This window comes from Gobio gobio (assembly GCF_949357685.1).
Source record: "Gobio gobio genome assembly, chromosome: 3".
Taxonomy (NCBI): domain Eukaryota; kingdom Metazoa; phylum Chordata; class Actinopteri; order Cypriniformes; family Gobionidae; genus Gobio; species Gobio gobio.
Window position 1 is genome coordinate 7,556,440 of NC_137099.1, and position 6,947 is coordinate 7,563,386.

Below are 6,947 nucleotides of genomic sequence, written 5' to 3' on the forward strand. Positions count from 1 at the left end.
GCACAAAATAGGTCCGTTTAGACCTCTGACAGTTTAAGTACAGACATTAGCTTGAACAAATATTGAGAAACAGAAAAATAAATAAACTTTTCAAAGAACAGTGGTAAAATGTCGGCGAGATGCTATGTATGCGTGCACAGATGAACAGATTTTGCATTAATATATAAAATTATTCTGCATCTAGCAAACTCAACTTTAGCAATTTCCTCATAAATAAAATGAACATAATTTTTTATGTACAGACGACAACATTGTCAAAACGATCCACGTTCACATAGATGTGAAAAAACGACTATAAACGCTGTATTATGCTAGGCCAGTAGTTGGCGATGTTACTTTGTAAAGAAAAACTATACACGCCTATATCTGGGTTGGTAGATGCACCGGGGACCCGATTATAGCATGGAAAAAGTCTGATTTTCCAACCCGATCTCACGGCAATTCGTACATATTTTACGAGGTGGCTAATTCGTACAAATTTGCACGACATCACTCGTACGAAATGTGTACGATTTTTGCTAATTTGTACGTATTTGACGAGTTGCCAAGAGTTGACAAATTCGTATGAATTTTTACAAATGACTTACCTCAAACCCCGCCCCTTAAACGTACAAAACGTACAAATTCGTACGTCGTGAGGTGGCGTTAGATTTTCATGATATGTCCCCTTTAAAATATATATCTCATGACCATCAAGAACTGGGACTTCACAAGGACTTTGCCATGACCGAGAACTTTCACAACCAATAGTAATAATAATTAATAATAAGAATAAGAATAATTACAAATATACAACACTTTTTTTTTTTCTTTTGGAAAATATACTATTTGCAAAATACAGTGGTGAATCGTGCACAATAAGACCACAAGAACATGCATAAAGAAAGTGAATAGGATCAATTTTGATTTAATGTTGACTTTAAATCAACACAATATGCATGCACATTCCATAGGCATGCTGCATTGCTGATGCATTATATATGAAGGCTGTACTATACAATGTATATGTGAGCAATTTGCACATCATGCCATCTAATGTTCCGATGTCTGAGAGCCATTTTCCCGGAACAACAGGAGTCGACAGGATGCTTTGTTAAAAACATTAAATATTAATCACTTCTGTTTATAAATCTATGAACTCAATGCATATTGTTTAGGTTGAACGCATTGCGAACTGAGCTGAACATTTTCCTTTTTTTAAATGCAGTGATGCAAAATTAATAGGTGCATTTTTTTAATTTAGATTCTGAATGACAATATACACAAACCAAAGAAAAAACCCAGTAAAACACTTTCATGCACAAAAAGAGACAATCCCTGAAATCATCCCATTAAGACGATGAGTCATCCCATGCAAAAGCTCTCTGATAAAGCTGGATTTCCTGCTGTCCCAGCCAGCAGTTCCGCACTAACATATGTTTATACAGTGTTGGATATTTAGCACACCCACACACTAGTTTGTGCTGCGTCAGAGAGCGCTCCGAATCTATTTTCAATGCTGTTGATGCGTCACAGCGACAGAGAGGACAAATACAAGGGTTACTGGATGTGACACTGACCAAAAGTTGAGAACCACCTTAAAAGGGTAATGTTTTCCATAAACACTTTTGTTATACTGGTTGAAACGCTCTTCACATCCTGATAGCAATCAATATTAGAAGTGGTATAAATATTAAAGCCACCTTTTACAGTTCCTCCTGAACCAAAACAATGAGCTTATGCTGTGTTCATGCCATGTTGTAATTACCGCAACCCGTGACGTTCAACTAAACTGTTTTCGTCCTCAGACTCGGATCCTGAAACTCGGGTGCATTTTTATGGCAGTACATGAATCATGAATGACTTAACACAGTCGAATATATTAGAAGGTGGACCACTTATAATTTGCTCGCTAAATTAGTTATCTTTACAAGCTTGTTCGGTCACATTTTAGTTTAAGGTCCAATTCTTACTATTAACTAACTATTAACTATTGTTGCCTCAATAAACTCCTAATTACTGCTTATTAATAGTTAAGCATTGGGAAGGATTTAAGGCCTTTTCACACCATGAACGATAACTATACAAATAAATATATTAGCGTCCACACCAGCAGACGATATTGTTCTGTTTATTCAAAGCATGTGCTTGTCACTTTTTATAGCAGCATGGATTCTGATTGGCTGTCAAAGTTTTTATTGTTCATCAGCTGGACAAAAAACATTTTGAAAGTGATTCCAACGATATTGTTTCTCTGTGCCTTTATCGTTTTCGCTGTGGTGGTGTAACATTTAGTCCACTGGAGGCAAGCTTGCGAACCCAAATGCAGCTTATTCAAAGATCCAAACATGAAACAAAGACTTGGCTTGGCACAACAAGAAACAAAGACTAGCATGGCATGGCTAACAGAAACCACTCACCGAACAGCGGGTTACAAGGTTAATACCAGACAAGGGAACAAAGCAAACATGAGGGCTTAAATACACAAGGAATAATGAGTAAGACAAGGGACACCTGTGAACAATGATAAACAATGAACCAATGACAGAAACATAACTGAGAAACCACATGACTAAATAGACCAATGACAACAGGCTTGTTCGACTTCACCCAGCGATGTGCAGACCGATCGGCGGCTGACTTGAAGCAGTGAATGCTCGAAATGTTGTCCGACTTGAGACAGCGCCAACGCCACGTGACATTGATGTATGTCAACAAAGTGGCGCGAAAGCTAATACAGCCGGTGCAGCTTCTCTAGAGCGGTGATGACGATACAGCTGTTCCACGATTGCCCAGATTCTTCACATGACAGCGATCATGTGTGTTTCGTGTTTATTTTAGAACCTTCAGTTCCACTAATGCGCACAAATCTGTTTTTTTATAACAGTAAAACCTCCTTTCATGTAGTCGCGATGTTATATTGTCATGTTTATGTCATGAACAGAACCAACATAATGTATTGCAGATATGTCAGGAATTTACCCTGATTCAAGGGGAATCAGAATACCAAATCCTGACTGGACAAGAGGAGGAGCTGGGGATGGAGGAGAGTAAATGAGCTCTGGAGAAACACGTTAGCTGCTGATAGTAGTGAAAGAGCTTATACAGTATATGCATGCTGTGATAGATGTTGTATTCCTATAGGTAGATGCAAGCTTGACTAACGTGTCCTGCCAGAACTGACGCTATACGCTTGATTGATCCCTTACCGCTTTATAAAGGAAATTATAGACCCAGTGTTTTAATGGTGGTGGAACTTGTGAATGCTGATATTTCTCGATTACCTAATTACCTGAATTGAATCTGCGGCAGTCAGGTGGTACAAGTTGTTTATGTTCATTAGGGCTTGAGCACCGATGGTGTGAGGACCCTATTGGAATTGCTCAGCCTATTATCATTCTTCTCCCAAATTAATCGCATTTCTACCAGAAAGACTCGGGAGAATAAATACTGTGACAATTATCCATTTATTAACAACCCAGCAAGCAATAAAGTACTTTGGCATAGGCCCCGTCCGTAGCTCGCAATCTGAGGGTCCGGACTCTGCATATCCTGCCTGAAGACGAAGGCAGAGGCGCAGCCGACCCCCCTGTGAGGTATGGAAGGGACCATCCTGGTGGTGGTGGTGGGTTGGATGTAGGGAAGAATTTGACTTGGAGGTGGTGGGTAGGATGGGGGTCAATTGGACCGTCAGCATCTGCAAACTCAGACATGAGTAGTTACCGATCTTTTATACCCAAGTATTAGAATGTGATTGGATAGATAAAAAGTTGAAGTGACGTGACAATTAAGTCTTCGCGGCAGAACTTATACTAAAGCTTTCATTTTTGAGGGCCTAAACATGCTCGAAAACTCATTAAACTTTTCACACGCGTCAAAAGTGGTGAAAATGTATGTCTGATATGGGTTTCAGAATTAGGCGTGGCAAAAAGGCTCGATAGTGCCACCTACACATTTTCAATTAAGCGCCGTTCGAGCTATGTTTCACGTACGAGTTGAAATTCTGTTGACACATGTAAAAGCCCAATACCTACAAAAAAGTCTCCTGGTACGAAATCTAAAAAAACACAACAGGAAGTGAGATATTTTGAAGTTTCTCATGAATGTTCTGAATATTTTGCCATTTCCAGACATTGTACTTTAACAAACTCCTCCTAGAGATTTAATCAGATCAACATCATATTTGCAGAGTCTAATATAAAGGCCTTAACGATGTTACATTTCGAAGATCTTGAGTTTTTCCTGAAGGGCGTGTCCGTGGCGGCCTCACAAATTTCAACGTTTCGCCATAAAACAGGATGTTGTTATAACTTAGGCATACAATACATGTTTGATAATAGTCCTGACCTGAATACTCTACATGCCAATATTCAGTTATACTCAAAGTGCCACCTTCTGGCCACCGGGTGGTGGTGGTCCTGTGTGAGAGGGCCCTTTCATTGCTGCTTGCAGCTTTAATTATTATTATAATGTTATGTGCTTTGAGACATCAGGATATTATTTTAACGCCGTCTCTCGTGATGTTTTGCAAACTCTGCTCTTGCTGTTTGGAGACAATCTGAATGAAGAGTGGGATTATATGCTTTCAAAGCTAGCTTGTTATTGCTAGCCTCCCTGAAATTGCCTACCCTAGCTTTAAAATAGATCCTACACAATCCTAACTACCAAGCGCACCATGATATTCGCTGTAATTAAGGGGTGCCTTTGTTTATTTAGGAACCTAGACCATTTCGTATCTTGAAAGTTGTTTAGTTTTCCGTCCTACATCCCAGAAAGGGATTTTTTATAGCTTTTTTTTTTGTTGATACAAGCAACCCCATTCCCCATTCCATGACCAAATGTGGATCTGACACCTGCAGGATGTTTTCTGAAGTGTTTGATTGGTCAGCGTCTCACATATGATCTGGTAATCATCCTGAAGTGTGCTATTGCTGGACTGTGTGAACTGTGGCTGATCCTGATTTGTCATGAGTAATTCAACTGACTTACCCAATTATCGCGGCATAATTTTCTGGTGCTTGCAAGATGCCCAACGGTCAACATATCATCCTTCTTCCTGAAGCTATCGGCAGCCTGGACGGATCACACTTGAACTGATGCTTCTGTCCACTTATAGTGTAAATATAGTGAATTATGCAACAAAGTTATAATGGAGTGAATCTCACTTGTACATGACATAAAACAAACCGTGTTATGGATTAGAAATGACATTAGTCATGGTTTAAATGCTGCACTTTTCATTAATTTGAGTATATTGTTGGTATGAACAATATAATATAATATAATTAATATAATATAAATTAAGGATGATCAAACTTTTTTCTTCAATTAAAAAAAACATGAAACTAATTATTAGATTAACTTAAATATATAAATGTGAATATGAAAATATAAATACACAATATAATACAAAGTAGTAATATTTGGTAGTACATAAATAATACTAAAATAACACTATATATATATATATATATATATATATATATATATATATATATATATATATATATATATATATATATATATATATACATATTATTTAAGTGATCAATAAGTCATGACAACATATGTTTTTACATAACTTTAACACATCAAAATAGTAGTTTTATACTACTACACTAGTTTTTTATGTTATTCAGGATGTACCCGACCCCCCCCAAGTTACAAATTCAAGGAAGCAACTTTTTTACAGTGAGGGGTCCTTACTTTTTTATTTGAAGGGATGATTTGGAGATTTGTACAACAAAATAGTTGAGAAACCTCAGTTGCAATACATCAACAGTACAGCATGCATCACCGAAATGTCAAAAAACTTTCCCTTGTTTTGTAGTGTAGTGTTTCTACATGTCATATTCATTAAAGCCATCTGATCTGCGTTAGATCATAATGCCAGAACACTGTCAAACCGACACTTGAGTGATGGAATCTGTTGACAGCTTGTCCCATAGCCAGCACTGCCTCCGCTGAAGAGACAAACATACCTCAGCCTATTTGTGTCATGATCAATACTTTGTCATAGTGCATTACTCAAGACGCTTTTACAAGCCACCTATTTTCAATTCAACAAAGCCCTCCGTTTACTCAATCAAATAAATGAACAGTAACAACAGTGCATGAGTAAAATTAGGAAGCACATCCAGCCATTTGGAGTTTTTATTAAAATCATAAGAGTTAAAGGTCTCTCATCTGAGCTTACAATACGAATTAAGCAGCTCTCAAAAGTGTTTAAAGATTTATGAGCTCTGAAAATTGCTGTTGTTTTGGTTCTCTCATTTCTAATTGGAAATGTGACAGTTGTGAAATGAAACTAAAATAATGGCTCTATGTATTAATATGGATCAAGTGTGCTTTGATAACACTTTTTGATACTTTAAGTCTCTTAAAGAAACAGTACATCCAGTTCCAATTAAGTCTTTATTTACTTGCCATTACATAATTCCAAACCTTTGGCTATTATGTTATCTGTGTAACATAAAATGAGACGTTTTCAAGAATCTTCATACCAATTTGCATACAATGACATTTCATTGTGACCTAGCTAACAGGCAATGTTCTTAGAACTTTCTGCTAAGTTTCTCTCAAACATTTAAGAACAGACGTTCTTCAAGTAGTAACAGAAGTTATAGTTCAAACTGATCTTGTCTTCAATAATGTTCTCAAAACGTTAGCACAAAAACATTAATTATATATCATTCATTGAATGTTTTAGTTGGATGTTTAACGCTTTTAATGTTACTGCTTGTTTCAGAATGTTCAAAGAACATTCAAAAGTAACTTTCTAATAATGTTTGCAAAATGATAAAATGGAATGTCCCCTTAACATCTGGATAACCAAGAAAAAAAGGACATTTTGAACATTCAAAGAGCATTCAGACAAAAAAAAACAACAACATATATTTAAGTTGACATATATGATATCAAACCTGGGACAATATTTAAGAGGTTCAGTCAAAATACACAACAGTGGT